This window comes from Falco naumanni, chromosome 6, assembly GCF_017639655.2.
Source record: "Falco naumanni isolate bFalNau1 chromosome 6, bFalNau1.pat, whole genome shotgun sequence".
In the NCBI taxonomy this organism is placed as follows: domain Eukaryota; kingdom Metazoa; phylum Chordata; class Aves; order Falconiformes; family Falconidae; genus Falco; species Falco naumanni.
The window spans coordinates 81,956,309-81,973,375 of NC_054059.1; positions in this window are offsets into that span (position 1 = coordinate 81,956,309).

Sequence of the window (17,067 nt, forward strand, 5' to 3'; positions counted from 1 at the left end):
CAGTTACACAATTCCCCTTGAACTGCTCCTCCCTACCAATGGCTGGCAGAGATCAGAGGTTTAATTCCTTCTTGCAAGTAGCCCAGCCGTCCCTTTCTCCTGCATTAATACAGTACTGATGCTTAAACATAAAAGCTACTGTAAGCTGTGGATGTCAGGGAGATTGAAATTGAAAGTGAAGGTTCCAGGGAGACTAGCCGGGTAACAACTGATGCGTTGTGACTGTTTTTATAGTTGGTCATGATGCATACAGTATGTGAAGTTCCCATCTGTACTGGTGTCTGCCCACCAGCCACCCTGCCACATTCACAAAAGTGGCTCCAGCACCGAGCGCAATAGGAACAGAACTGCAGATGCCTCCCTTTAGCCCAAATGTCTTTTGACAATGTTCACATCCAGTTAGGGCCCAAAGTGCTTGTACTTGTCAGGAGGGATAAGGAGTGAGGAAAGTAGTCCCTTTCTGAAAGCAAAACAGAATTGCCAAAGGAAATGTTTTCCCTTCTTCCCCCCTCCTTCCCCTCCTCAGCTGCCCCTGCCATTGCAAATCCCTATCCTTCCCCCTCCCTCCTCCACAGATGTAGTGTCCAAAAAAAGAAAGAAAAGAATAAGAGAAAAAAAATATTTAAATTGGCATCTCTGATACAGGTCTACAGCAACTGGCTTTTTTCTCTTGCAGCTGGTGGAGAAAGGGAACGCAACGGGGAAAGGGGCAGGGAGGGGAGATTTTGGATTTGACAGCACTGACTGCAACAGCCCACAGAAGACATGTGCCTACGAGCTCTGGGATTCAGCTACAGGGAGATTTGCTGTCCCCAGTGGGTTGCTTAGTTAGGTGGGTGCATATTTCCTATGCTATTTGAAGCTATTTCAATTCCACCCACACAGATATCATTTGGCTAGAAAAATATCTATTTCCCTTCATATTCTTACCCTTCCCCCCCCCCCCCCCCCCCTCTTTTTCTTGATTTTAATTTGTTGATGGATCATTTAGTGAATGAAGGCAAGGATACTCTTGTGTTCATGACACAGAGTTGGAACACAAAGGTTTTCTGGATCTAACACTTGATGACAGCTCTGTGATCTTCAGCTTGCTATGGCCACACATCTGTGCCTTGGTTTCCACAGCTGTAAAACAGCAGGTTAGTTTTGTGTCAGTACAGGACTCGGAGGGTGCATTCCTCATCCTTTAGTGGGAGGTATTCCGGTGATGGATGCATTAGATAGCAGAGCAGGTTTCAGTAGATAAGCTGTTCTAATACGTAGGAATTAATAAATGTTTCTAATCAAGGAAATGTCGACAGCTATGACATTGCCACTGTACTCATATTGCAAAGTTCCCTCACCCTAACCCAGTGCTCTCACCTAAGGATACCTGATTAGTTCCACCCGCTAATTCCAGGTGACTTGCAAAGATCCTTTCTGACATACGATTTTCCAGAAACAGAACTTTCAAGAGGATTCCTACTTCTGCAGAGCAGCTGATCCTGAGACAGGCTGTTAGGAGGACATTTCCTGTTCAGACCAAAGTGAAGATGATTTGAGATAATCTAGCATCTAAATAGTTGATCTTACTCTTTAAAAAAATAGGTCTTCCCTAAACTGGGAACACAAATGTATTTGATCTGCTGTCCAGCTATTTCCTCTTTTAAAAACAAATCAATAGGAATTAAATGTTAAAAAATAGGCCCATTTTCAAATTATCCATATATGTTTTAGCACATTAGTAAATTTGGATTGTTTTCTATAGTCTTTTTTTTTTTGGTGTTTTGAGGAGATATGGAAATTTGGTGGAATTTAGGCATCCAAATGCCTTAAATATTTTCACACAACAGAAATAATATTCCCAGTCCTGGCAGGCACAGTCAGCAAAGTGGCTGAATTGAGATTAAGATAGCAATAAGGCCAAGGCCACTCTGGTTTCGATTTTGGATTACTATATCACATTAAAAAACTTGTATAAGAATCTTGGGCTGAATTCCAGTTTGGTGGCTGAAGTGATGATGACTTCCATGTTATTTTAGCCCTTGTTAAGGGTAGCTGCAGTGCAGCCTCTGGAATCTCTGGCATGTGGGACATCAAAGGACATGTTTATGGGCACTGCATGTTCTAAAAAAGTGCTTAAAGCTCTGACTTTCAAGCAAAGTAGGCTAAGCTAGACTTTCTTTCACTGTTCATGAGAACTCATACGTGTTTTCCTGGTTCTTTGGTGGGAACTGCAATGTTGCACAAGGCAGCTGAGGGATTACATCCAAGCAGTTGACATTATGTAGCAACAGGACTGCAAACCTAGAAAATAGCTAGAGGGAATGAAAAAAGTAGAGAAGATCCCTCCAACCACCCCAAACAACCCAAAACCATGTTAAGATCTGGAAGATAGTTATGAAGAAACTGGCTTCCCAGGAAGTCCTGGAGCCCTGGGCTTTGTTCCTAGAATAGCTGAATGTGCTTTAGCTACATATTCTCCTCCCCACCTCACATTTGATCTGACCCATCTAGGCATTTCACAGTCCCAAAGAGGAAACAATAAAGTTCAGGAGGGCAGAAAACAGCAACTTGCAACAGTATCCAGGCTTCGTGCCTTGTTGAATCCATATTTAGTCTCAACATCTGCAGGGATGTTCAGCACAGAGTTGTATTCCACTCTGCTGGGCAGCCATCTGATGGGGGATGGGGGTGAGTACTGTTAATTTGTCACCATGGGTCAAACTTAAATGAGCCTACAGAATGAAATGAGCCTACAGAGTATGAAGTGGTATTACACAAACAAATAAACAAACAAACAAAAAAAAGTAAAAAAAAGTAAGTAAAGAAACATTATTATGGGGTTAGAATAATTGAAATCTTACCTTCAGTCTTAATAATTAACAATGAAGAGTTGAGCCATCTGTTTCCAAAGTTCAATGTACCCAAATGCCTTTTTTTTTTTTTTTTTTTTTTTTTAATATGGTACAAATGCAAAGAGGAAAAGCCATACCACCCTCATAAAACCATTGGCCAACACTCATTGCAATGCTGAGATACTTTGGAATTTCATTATGTGGAGGTGGTGGCATAATTAGCTGAAATTATTTTTAGCTCCTGTAAAGCAGCTCAGTCACTGGCATTTGGATGAGCTTTAATTAATGGCTTTCCCTCTTTCTCTGCAGTTCACTGAAGGGAAGGATGGTAAATGACACTGGAGCTGGTCACTGGTGGTTCTCTGAAGTCTTATATACAACCTTACTTTCCAAAAAGATAAATACTCAAGATGACTCCATTGCTTCTTACACATAAATACAGTTTCCAAAAGGGACATGATCTTGTGTTGAAGGTCTCAGGAAAGTAATTTAGGTCCAGATATGTTCCTGAAATTGTTGCTGAGCCTCCTTCTAGGTACAGTGGAGAAGGCAGGAACCATGGGGTCGTAATAGAGGTGGATGGGAGGATCTGTTCTCTAAAGACAGCTGTCCCCTTGAGGAGATGCTGGATGAAGAACTTGAGGTGTACTCCCACAGTTACTTTGAAGACACAGAGAAGAGTTGTCCTGTCCCTGTTGCACTGTTCCCAGTGCCTGCCTTGTGTTTCAGCAAGCTCTACTGCAGACACTTCATGGCATGGTCTCCTTAGATGAGAACCTGAAAAACAGTGTATTTGTCCTGATCAGATTTCAGATGTGATTGCTGAGCACTAGTGCCAGCACAAGAGGTAGGAGGGAGCTGGAACACCCCTTTTGGAGTCAACAAAACTTTTGGAAAGATTAAAGTAGTGGCAGAACCTAGGTTGTTTTGCTCGACACCATCAACTTTTAGGTGGCTTATGGCATGTGAGATGAATACCACCTGTAGACTTAGTCTATGCTGGGCAGTGAAGTCTTAGGCATCCCTAGATGAGCTCACCAAAGGTTGGGAAGCAGTACCATACTGCATTAAACATCTGAAGTAATACTTATTTCAAGCTAAGGTGTGCTCAGGACTCACTGTATTTGGCTGTCAGTGTGGCTGTATCGCTATTTTCCCTGACTTTTCTTGTGCTGGTAGGTGAAACAGGGCTAGGGTAATCCCCCTGGCTCTGATGCCACTTGCCATGGTCCAGCCATTCATACCTAAATTCTTTTACCTTGTAAAAGTGGGAGGCTGCCCCCAAATTGCCTGTTAGATTGTTACGAGCCACCTCCTGGATAATAGCAGGGATTTCTTTGGGACAGTGCTAGGTGCTTTGGGCTAAAAAAATGTCAGCGGCCATTCTAACAACTTGCCAAGGTAAAAATAAAATAAAAGAATAACAAAAATTTAATAAGCTCCAACCCAAAGTGAGTGGACATCAAGCCAGAGTCACTGGACTAGTTACAAAGGTTTCCAGACCCCTCAGCAGAAAAGAGCAGTGAAGTGTCACATTAGAACTATGCAAAAGCTCTTGTTACAGCATACAACCAAGTGGTGTTTTGTTTCTTTAAATTTTACTGTGAAATTTTAAGAGGAAATTAGAAGCTGATAACTACCAGGGAATTTTAGAAGGAAGGAAAACGAAGGCTGTGTTTGCACAGGTTTTTGCAGTTGGAAATAGCTGTTTCACATGCCTCCGGCTCTTACATTGGATTCCAGCTATTGCAGTTTACTACTTTTTTTTTTTTTTTTTTTTTTTTTTGGATTAAGAATAGATGTAGGAACTTTTCCACTGACTGCACAAAAAAGAAAACATAAATCCTTCTTGTGACACAGCCCTATTCTTTACCCTTTTTTAACTTCTTCCAATGACACACCATGGCTTTGGTGTGCCTGTTCAGGGAGGAAGAGTCCTCTGCTTTCTTGGTAAGCAGGGCTGAGATTGTGTGTGACACATGAGCAGAAGGGGGCAGAAAAAAACGAAATGTGTGAAATCGTCTTACAGTCCTGACCTGGAGGGACTGTCTGTAGAGCAAAAAAGTCCACATGCACAATGTTCATTCATCTTTCATGTTCACTGTATGATGACTGTCATCAGGAGTGCCAGTCTGCACCAGCTGAGTGATGTGCCATTTATCTGCTTGGAATTGAGTCTAGCAAGTCATTTTATGGAGTCTAGGTCATCAGACAGATATCTGGAGAAAACATAGTTCAGCCTCTGTATCCTGGGTCAAATTTAAGCCAGCAATCCGAAGTAAAACACTTGCTATCTCAGTATAAATTTCCTTGAAGTCAAACAAGACCATGACAAGTCCCTTTGGTTCTCCCTCTGCTTTTAGGATTATATTCTGTTCTTATTCTGGGTGAATTTAGGCACATTTTGGGCCTTTGACATGAATCTCTTAATAAGACCTGTCATACTGCATTGTCTTTTGCAGCAGGGTTAGAGTATGAGCTTTTCCATTGACTGCACAAAAGGAAACGCCGATCCTTCTTAGGGCACAGTCCTTTCTTCTTCTTTCTTAACTTCTTGACATAACAAACTTATGATATCTCTTGCTTAATCCTGTCTTTGAATCAGATTGCTTTTTTAGCCAATGGTACTGGATGACAGTGGGTAGCAACCATTTCAGATGAAACCCTCCCTGTTTTTTCTCTAGCAATGAAGGCTTAGGCTATAAAATTGAAGAGTTCTTGAACTCACCCTCTGTCCTTTTTCCCTTTCCTCTTCTCATAAAAGTGACTAAGAAATGCAAGCTTCTTGTGCACAATGGTCTTCAAGGTATTTCTGTCCTACAGCACCACACACCGCTGCTATTCATTATAGATGCAGTAGGATAGCCCAGTCTACAGGTAATTGTTGTTAATCGGTTTGAAGAAAATCCTATTATAGTCTGGCAATTATTTATTTTTTTCATTCTTGGTACCTGATATTTGTTTTTCCAAACGTCAAAGTAATGAAGTGAAAAATAATTTGCAACAGGATTTTTTGTTTGTTTTACACCCCTCCCCCCCAAGCTTCCCAGATACTGAAACTATTAATTAAATTGTTTAAAACCCTTTGTTGTGAAAGGTACCCTGCTTTGCCACCAGATAAGGTGCATTTCTGCATTTTTGAGCACCCAAAGGAAGACTTGACACCAACTTGTCTTATTTTCCTATTTCCAGAGTTGAGTTTTGGGAATCTGAAAGAATTATTCTACCTTTACTAGATCTTAACTTGGTCCTGAGCAATGGTTAAGTGTCAGTCACTGATGGACTGTCAAGAGTCTCATTGCTGTATACTTTGGTATGACAGCATGATTGAAGGCAGGGATGAGACACAGAAAATGCTTTTTTTTAATGCACTTTCACTTCTTAAAGCTCATGGAGTTCATCTAAACATAGGAACATAAGATTGGTCATTTCTGAGTTGGAAATAAAGGTTTTTCTAGCTGAAGTCCAACTGGTCATCTCTGACCATGACTAGGGGTGAATGTCTTAGGTACAGCATAGCAAAGGGGTTAGCACACAGTGAGCACGGTATGCTGTTCCAGCCTCCAGGGATTTTTGGCTCTGGGCTGAATCAAGTTTGTAACTTTATGTTTAATAGCTCTTCATGAAATTGTCTTGCAGGAACTTCTTTAGTCAGCCCCTATAGGCTTTTAGCATCCGAAGCACCGCAGCAAAACCAATATATTCACTACTTCATTATATTCTGTGTGAAGAATCACCTCTGGTGGTAAAGCTGTGCTGTTAAATTATGCTGTAGATGGTTGGGAGCATTTCTGCATATACACAGAGAAACAGACTTCTCCACTGACCATCTCCTGATTTTTAGAGAATTATCACTTCGCACACATAGATAGATCAATGCCAGCCATGTCCCTTGCTCTCTCCCTTCCAGTTTCACTGCACAGTAAAAAAGGAGGCGGATAGATAGATCCATGCTGTGGATGTCTACCTGGACTCTCCTGCTGCATGCATGAATTTCTACATTATTTTGTTTTTGATCAAGAAACATGGATTCATGCACAGGACTCCTTCACAAAGAACAGAAAGTTTTCAGGTGTCTGTCTCCAAACCTATGTCATGGAATGAAGGTCTTGAATAAGCTGTATATCCCAAATCCTAAGAGGGATTTGGAGTTGACATTCTCAGTATCGGTGCATATTAAAATCAGTCTCCCCAGTATTCACCCTGCATATTAAGGTGCCTATGTTTCCTGCACAGCAACAGTTAATTCTGATTAACTTCAGAAAACTTGGGAAAAGTTAAGTGCCTTAGGTAGGTACCCACTTAGTGGTAAAATGTCTGAGCCAGCTCACTGGAAAAGCTGAGGGAAGTGGTTGGTATGAAACACCTTCTGTGCCTTGGTTTTGGGCAATTCAGAGAAATGGGGTATCCAAGGCAAGAAACTGTATTTTGGGTGTAAGCCTCTAAATCAAACCTTTGGGCATGGATAGTGAGAGCGGTGTTTTCACACCTGCCTGGAGAGGAGCTGCCAACACTCATCTTTTACATAATGGCCCCGTGGTTACAGCATCATCCTGGGAAGCTCACAATTGGAGTTGCAGGGCAGTTGTAGCCTGAGAAATGTTTAAACCTCCTCTTCCCATACCCCTGCAGCATGCTTTAACCAGCTATATCTAAACCAAGCAGGGTGGAGAGAAGGAACCTCTACCCTTTCTGTCAAAGTCAAGCCACGGGCAATCACTTACTGAGCCACAAGGAAAGCAGACATGAAGAAGTGCGTATTATGGTTTATTGGGTAGGAGTCTTAATCAGGAAAGGGGAATAATGGATTTTGGGCTCTGCTTTCCAAAGCTGCTTGGTATATCAGTATTCAGCAGTTGTTTGATAAATGACTAAGATAATCCAAGCTGTTCTTTACTAAGATGAACCTCTCCTGAAGACAAAGGTGTACCTGCAGTGAGGTACTCTGGCTGCTCAGCTAGCTGTTACCTAAATACCTGCTATGGGACAGTCTGCGACCTTGTATTTAGCCAACTGATCACAACATACAACAAAGTGCTTCAAACATGGTTCAAATCTACAGCAAATCTACCTTAAAGATTGCTGGTATGAGGTCAAATCTATTATGGTCACAGGATGTTAATAGATGGGTAGATTTCAGACTACAATTAAGGCATGTGCTCCTCAGCATCTGTAGTATCTATAGTGTAAGTAGGTACATGACATTAATGTCTATGCTTATGTTCTGGTCAATGGAGATCGGGTTAATACAACCCATGGAGCACAGAACACAATTCCGCTCATCCTTAAGTAGATACTTATCTCAGGTCAGCTGAACCATCATCCAGTCTTTTCTGATGGCACACTGACTAGGTCTCTAAGCTCACTTATTTCTTCCATTTTTCTTGTGTGAATATCCTGCCAAAATACCCACCTGATTAACAGCTGCTTCTCGTTGATTGCCCAGATTAAGAAAAGACTGAAACAGCTTGCTGCATAGAAGGTAGAATATTTGTTTGGATTTCCTGAAGCAGCTAAGAGGAGAAATGCATTTTCCAACAGACCTATGGTGACATATCGCCACTGAGAAAAACAAATACATAGAAAACTGGAGTAATCAATTTAACATCCCACTTGTCAGTAGAATTTTCTCTTCCTCTGATGGAATGAAGAAGGCTTATGCACTCCTTATAGCATCAAAGTTAACTTAAAATGGCACATAGACATTGTCAGTAGAGGTTTCATGCAGGTGTGAATCCACATTCTTTGCACTAGAGAAGCTAAAGGTGAACAGAAATGATCAAACATCTAGAGACACTCAGTCCACACACAAATGCATACACATATTAGATATAAGTTGATTCTATCTTATTTTTAAATGCAGAACAGACTTTGGACCCTGTTTTGAATAATTTGGCTGAAATAAAATACTGATGAATGATTAAATAAGCAGCATCCATTCTTAAAGTGTGGAGTTTTTGGAAGAAGAATAAGCCATCAAGGAATTAAAGCTTTCATGAGACAACATGTGTGGCAGAGGAAGAAGGTGTATCTGCACAGGTGGCAAAGTCTAGCATTGCTTAGCTTTGGAGTGCTTCACTTCAGTGGCTTTTCTGATGCTCTTCTAATGTTTGTGTTCAAGCATAGACGGACACTATCAATGTGTATGTGGGATAGAACAGAATAGGCATAAATCAGTTTCTTCTCCCTTTCAGCTCACAAAAAACTTGGTAAACACACAGTACTGCTGTAAAGGCTCAACATTTGAGTTCCAAAAATATTGCAGGACCTATTTTCAACAACAATTTTTCGCAGATGTGCAGAGGGATAACTCTTAAACTGTAGCCGTGCAAAATGTCATGTGCTCATTTCCAAAGTTATTAATCATTTTTTTGTGGTTTATATATGAGAAAGTTTGAGGTATGTGGTATGTGGACATAAGAGCCCTTTCTCAGTTCCCCTCTTCCTGAAGTAAAGTTAGAGTGCAATAGATGGTAGAACTGTACATTTTGTTTCTTTTTCAGTTTAGTTGCCCCTAAAGTATTGCTTATGAGGGCTAGAGAGCAGTTGAAAAAAAACCCACAACAACCCAAACAAAAAAGGAAGAATCTCTCACTGCGAACTTTTGCTTTTCATTTGGTAAAAAATCCAAATTGAATATGAATAAAAAACATACGACAAAATAGGACAGTTTTAGCAGGTATTGAACAAAATCAGAAGCCTTTTAGGTTGAACATGGAAGTAATTTATTTCATTATAAAGGGACGATGTGATTATCACCACAATCTAATTAAAATATGGGCTTTGTAGTGAGGTCATTGACCCAACATTGATGAACACCTTTAAAATTAACAGGAATGTAATAACATTTCAAACTACTGTTTTCATATGACCTAGCACCATGCTCACAACCGTGTCTCCCCAGGGTCTACCACAACCGAACACAACAAATTCAGGAATGTAATGGAATAGAAAATATAATTCAAAATTTAGTGCAGTAGATCAGGTTTACAAATTCATCTACTGACTGTTTTTTGTATGATCTTTTACATCTATTTGCCAATTTTAATGGAATTTTGGTTGAAAAATATTGGGAAATATATACTTACATTCTGTTTGATAAAGCTGTAACTAGGTAATTGAAGAATAATCTAAAAAGAATATTTATTTCAAATGGATACAGCATTGTTATTATAGAGTTTGTTACAAGGTTCCAGTTGCAACAGACTGAAATTTCTGACTTTTTAGTTTTGTACTAGAAGGATACATTTGTCATTAGCTTCTATTATTATTATTATTATTATTATTATCATCATCATCATCATCATCATTGTAGTTGTCATTGTCATCATCATCATCATCATAATCATCTGATTTTTAATGACTGGTAACAAAGCATTGTGTCATGGTTCAATCTGATGACAAAAATCTGAAGTTGCATACTTAAATCAACTGACATTTCACAGAATCACAGAATGGTTGAGGTTGGAAAGGACCTCCAGAGGTCATCTGGTGCAACACCCCTGCTCAAGCAGGGCCACCTAGAGTCAGTTGCCCATGACTGTGTCTAGGCAGTTTTTAATTATCTCTAAGGAGGGATACTCTACAGGATCCCTGGGCAAATTTGCTGTGCTGTAAGACATTTTGCCACTGTAAGCATGCTGTTTAACACATTGTGGTAAAAAGTAACTAAAAGAGCAATAGCAGCAAAACTTGTGGATAAAGTGTTAAAGTAAATTAGAATAAAAAAATCCTTTAACTAATACAACTACTCCTTTATGGAGAAGGAATTGTTCAATCTACATCAGATAAAGAAGTTTTTCATTCGTGCAGGATGTGTCTTCTCTAATAAGGTTTGTCGATATAATTATACCACTGTAACTATGCTAAAGGCAGACACAGCACCAATTCGAACAGGCGAAGGTAGGCAGATGCAAAGGGATTTCAGCACAGAAGGACACCTTCTACAAGAAGAAACTTCTGGGCAGAGAACTGGGTCTCCTTGGTCTTCTTGTTTAGGACTATACAGAGCAAAGATGCTTTGACACAGGCACTGTATGGAACTTGAATTTCCAAGTCCAAAGGTCAGCGACAAATGATCTTGACCAAAATTGATTCTTTTGCCTTCAATCTGCAATCATTTTCTCTACAGGGATTCCCACCCCACAGCAGCTTTAAGCCACCTTTTCAGTTATTTTGGCATCAGTTAATGTGCAGAGTATTTTTAAGAGGAAGAGAAGCCGCTCCTGCTCAGTCTGAGGAGGGATAGGAAAATGAAAATAAGCATGATGATAAGCAAGGTAGCCATGGTGGGATTTATGTGTGTATAAGGATGCACTTAAAAAAATGTGAATTATTGCCTCCTTTTGCAATGCTGAGCATCCCAATGCACCAGCCAGCTTTGGTGCTGCTGCTGCACCACCTGGACTGGTCTGTGAGCAGATGCAGGCTCTACAATCCGGGTAGCAGCACACCTCTTTGGCAGCACTGAAGCTTACGGCGTCATGGCAAAGCAGGATTGATGGGTTTCCTTTGGTTATGTCACACGCTCACGGGGATTTAGCAGCAGCAGAGAAATAGAGCCGCTCTATTCTTAGTGCTAGCGGGACAGGTGACACAGGCACTTGAATGCTGTCATTTCTGTCACTGGCCAGCACTGCAGGCGACAGACACAACGCAGGCCAAGAATTAAATGGGCAGGGGAATGGATCTTCCTTTCTGCAAGAGCCCTGAGCCCTCCCCTCCCACAGCTGCAGTTGGGAGCAGCTGCCACAGGCACAGGCAGGGCAGCAGCCCCCTGCCCCAGGGTTCCCTCCGGGGGGGCAGGGCACACCCTGTGCTGGCAGGGGCTCTGGGCAGGGTAGGGCTGGGCTGGCAGGGTCTGGCCGAAACGGGGTACCCTCCTCCGAGGCATACCAGCTCCTACTGCTGCCCATCCTCCCTCCTGGAAGTAGTTCCAGTATTCCACCTGGCTTTGGCCATTTCATGAGCCATCCCATTATTTGTCCCCTTGTCGATGTGAAGCAACAAGAGTTACAATTTAATAATTCGAAAATTCAAAAGATTTTTTTTTTTTTTTAGTAGGAACACACATCAGTCATTTGATGACAAACAGCTGTGTTCAGATCTGCTCTCTGAAATTGCAGGATACTTTCCCAGCCCATTTTGCTTCTGTGAAGTGCTCCCTGTTTGTGGTTCTTGCACTTTTAGATTCACCTTTAAAGATGCAAATCTTCATATCTGACTTTTGCCTCTCCAGTGCAGCTACTCCCACCTGAGTTAATCAACTAGACCCCCTTTTTCAGCCAAAAAGGAGAAATTGATGTTTGAGAGTCTAGTTCTACTCATCCTAAAGTAGAACCTGAAACAAGTCAGATCAGCTACATCTTAAAAGTACTTGGTTTTACTTTGTTGTAGCTAGGGTTAAACTCAGTTGCCTACACCTGGCCATGTAGTGCAAGTACACAAGTGGACCTGAGGTTGCCTCTACAAAAGCATGTTGATCCTGTGTCACACCTGATAGCTTAATTTCTTGGATATTTTAGGGCATTTTGACAGCAATAAACATTCAAGCATCAGAAAAGGCATGAAAGCCTGTGTAAAGCTTAGTGAGTTGCGTAGCTAGCTAAATGTAGGTATCTAAATACCTTTCCAGCTATCTTTTTCCTTTGATTGTATTGACTGGGGCATGAGTCAGTGACCAAAGCATAAGTGCCTGATGCCATCTGAGAACCCCTGGCTATCCTGCCTGTACTCCAGCTGTAACTCCTGTGTCATGTCTGCCAGCGTATTTCTTGGATACCATTAAACACATACATCAGTCACAAATACCACTAAACACAGACATTTCTGTTAGTCAGGGTGTGAATCCAATCCATAAAGTTAGCTAAGAGGAATGTTCTCTTATTTTCTTTCATGCAGGCTTAGCACAACGAAATATTAGCTAATGTCTTAGCTACGATGTCATGGAGGTGACCTAACTTGTGATGAAGTAGATGGTAATGATGGTACATACAAATCTCATAAATTAAAATACTTTCATTGAAGATCCTGGATAACTAATTTGTTTGGGAATTGTGAGACATTTGGAACTGCAATTGATGCTAAATCCTGTTTGTTTTGGGTTTTGTGTTTTTTTTTTTAATAATTCTACATAGTGATATTGTCAAGTTTTCAAACTTTTTTCCAAAACCTATGAAAGTTAAAAAAAAAAAAAGTTTCCTGAAAGAGATGGATTTGCTTGATCCTTTCAGTATAGATCTCAAAGTTCACCAAAAAACCTGAGTGTTGAGAAAACCACTTGTGAAGAATGAGTTGCATACAACTAGGCACTTGGGAATGAAATCGTACTTTCCAGAGCTTCCTATGAAATGCTAAACTTCAAATGTTTTCCTTTCCAGATAAAAGTCCTGAAAGCCCATACTCCTCCCCCTCCCCCGCCCCCCCCTTTTTTTTTTAAAGTAAAGCTGCTGATTTTCAAAGAATTGTAGAATGGTTTGGGTTTGAAGGGACCTTGAAGATCATCTAGTTCCAACCGCCCTGCCATGGGCAGGTACGCCTTCCACTAGACCAGGTTCCCTCATTATTTTTTCTTTCTGCATGAAGAAAGGAGGAATGTACTTTTTTCCCTAGCAGCTCTAGAACTTTGGGATTTTACAAGAAAATGTATTACCTGATACAATTCATTTTATGTTTCCCTTCAAGTGTTAGGTTTTTCAGTGAGTGAGGATTTTTCTGAGGAAAGTGTACATCATTGCTAAAATACAAAAGATCAGATCTGCCCCTGATCCTTCAGTATTGCACAACCAAGGTTCTGAATGTTGATCTACCTTTTAGTCCTACAAGCTGCTGAAACACCAATTTTTTGTAGACACAGTTCAAAATCAATAAGAATGTATATTAAAAAAGCACAAACAAACCACATCTGTCATGAACAATTTCTCTTTAAAAGAAAATTGCAGTAAAGGTATACAGTTAAGGGGTAGGAGGGGAAGGAGAAGAAACAGAATGAATGGTGTTAGTCACAGTGCCTGAAATGAAGATGACGTCTGAAGTCAAAGCCAAGATGCTTCTCCAACCTCCTCTAGCTGAGAGATACAACTCCAAAGGAAGATTCAAACCAGAACTCTACTGTAGGAGCTCTGAGTTAACTCTGGAAGGGCTTCTTTCTCTTCACTGATTGTATGAGGAGCCAAAGAGAACAGTATTCTGGGCACCTCAGGGTCATCTAAATAGCACAATCCAGACATGTTTGGATTTAGATATCTAGGTAGATTCAGCTCTCGTGAGCTTACACTCTGTAGTGTAAATCTCTATATTCAGCAGCTGTGCGGTGCTTAGTGGCCAGCTGGGGTTAAACCATGGCAATCTTCTAGGCATCCTCTATAACCAGCGGGCAGAAAGAGCCACTTCTGCGGAATTTTTGACCACCAGTTTGACCACCTTATTTTTGGTTGAAATAAACAGTAAAACCAGTTAATCCTTATCTGTTACTAAGCAACTTTTGCCCAGTCCAGTCAGAGTGTCTTTAAATATAAATATAAAATAGCTCTATGGGTAAATAAAAAGTTGTAGCCCCAGGAAGACTCTGCAGAGTGTTGTCTGTTCTCATGAAATCTTTCAGATCTTCCTGAACCTAGGAAAAAATTAGGAATTAGACATTGGAGGGAGATGGGAAGGATGTAAGGACTATCCAGAGTCCAAAATTATATTGATTTTCTAAGAAATTATCTTCTTTAACCAGGTTGTACCAATTTGTAGCCACAGCCTCAGTCTGTTTCTCTTGGATGCCATATGGCTTTGCCATAACTGCTCTGCCTTGTCCAGTTTTTCAGCTGATACACAAAATTGTCTGGTTAGAGATCAGTTCAGTCAGTATAACTCCAGAAGAGTTCTCTCTCCTTTCTCCTTTTTTTCTCATCTGAGTTTCAAATTCAGATGTGCCCTATTTTTATACCAGCATTTTCATACAGGTGTTTTTTGTCCACCAGCTTAGATCCAAACTGTAGCATGGACATAACTACATGGCTGGAATACCCTGTGTAGGAAATTCAACTCACCCTATCAACCTGATCATTGAGAGAAGTCTCAGGTGACCATCACTAACTTCTACATGTTGGAATTGTAGGAAAAGCTACCACCGTCTGCTTCACTGATCTTTTCAAGGGTGAAAAGAAGCTGAGTGACTGTAGTAAACTGGTATGTTGTTCTGAAAATTAAGCCCCCATTCACTCTCCTGAAATTGAGAAAACCAGTTTCCTGGTTCCAGGCAATGGAAAAACCAGCTGGTTTGGCATTGCTTCTGTAATACTGGCAAGGCTGTTCTGCAGGCTGTTTGCACCTACCATCAATAAAAGGCTAAGTAAACTGCAAGCCATCTGTCTGTGGCGTGGCTCTGAACCCTGCAGAACATATCTTCAGTGATGGTACCCATTAGTCATTCCCTTAGTCTTTGGGGGAGATGCTCCACCTGTGTGCATGGTGCAAGTTTTCTCCAGTCCTACTTGTAGTCTGCACAGAACAGAAGTTGGAAACAGAAACATTTTACTGTCATAGATATTTTGAAACCTTGGAGGGAGGAGACAATACTGAAAATTCCTACTTAACTGGTTTCCTCGAGTCCTGAAACACATGGCATTGTGCCTTCTGTTCCCAAGTGACACCTGCGTTCAATAAATCAGAAAGTTCTCAATACAGATTTGTTCATAGTTTTCTGTTACAGCTGTCTTCTGGGAAACTTGGACTTAAAGCAATTGCTTAGACTCCTGTGGAAGAATCGTAATGAGAAACAAACTTGTTAACTGTGGGTTTCCATGTTTATTTAACTCTAGCTTTCTTTAATGAGTGGAAGGGCTACAAAGAACTGTCTAACATGGGCCCTCACATTTTAGCAACAGTTTATTTTCCAGGAATGTGAGTATTTTCATACTAAGCGTGCAGAGATGCCATGATGAGAATTTGATTTCAGAAAACTCAGGACACTAACTTATTTTTTTAACAACTATGCAAAGGACATCATCAGGTACAGAGTAGCTAGGGCTTGGAATTTTGGTTGGTTGTTGCTTTCCTTTTGTTGTTGTTGTTGTTGTTGTTGTTGTTGTTGTTGTTGTTGTTTTTGGTTTTTATTATTTTTTTAAAATGAGATTTATGCAATCGTGTCAACATTTTTCACTAACCAAACATCTGAGAGATTTCTTCTTTGGAGCCCTGGCACCAGTTGGTGGTGGAAACTTGGATCTTTTTCCCCCACTCTGTGCCATAAACCTGCAGATGCCAAATCTGGCATTTGCATCCATGACAAGTGTGCTGCCTTGCCAGCTTGTTTCACTGAAATTGGCTCCTGCTGGGAGGATCTGCTCGCAAACTTGTTATGCTGGCACCTGACCACTTTTGGGTACTATCTTTAACACAGCACATCTGTTGTAGGCACACATACTCTTTAGCTGGCTCAAAGCACCACGTGACGGACTGTCCTATTTTATGGAAGTTATCCAGCCTTGACACACTCTTGGGTACACAGCTCAGCAATTGCATAGTCTTGGTTACACTTGACAACCCAGGCTGACATTAGCAATCTTGTCTCACTTCCCCCCCTTTCATGAGGAGTAATCACAGTTGCCTTCCTCATCCGTATGGCTAAAACACAAGGCTAAGTCATATGGTTGTCGAGTCAGAGACATATTGGGTCTGTTTGACAACTCCTTTTTTCAAGGGTCTCTAAATAGTGCAGAAAATTCCGCTGCAATTAATTTTGAAAATGTTAAGTGTTTATTAACTGTGAAAGCTCTGAAAGGAAAGCAAAAAGAAATGATTGTCAGGATTCCCTTTATTTAAGCTACTATAATTTCCTTAAAAATGAAAACAAGATCAGTGGCTGTAGAAAGGCTGGGGCATCCTTCAATTTCACTCTTGATGGCATCTGATTTGTATGGGGAGACGTTGAGAAGCTTAACCAATTTATATTCATTATTCTTTGGCAAGGGGATCTTGATGGCAAGGGTTACTGATGTTAAAATTACTGCTGCTTCTTCAGCGAGACTCGGAGTATTCAGTTCTATAAAATGCTCACGTGTTCAATCAAACCAAGGCCAAGAGAAAACATGAGGGAGGCTGGGTCCACTAGTGCTCAGAAACTTCTGACCCTGTGACAGGAGAGCAACCAGACAGCCATTTAAACAATCCCCTATGCCTATGCTCCACCCAGACCTTGCCAGATACATACTGGATATTTCAGTACTTTCTAATTATGTAA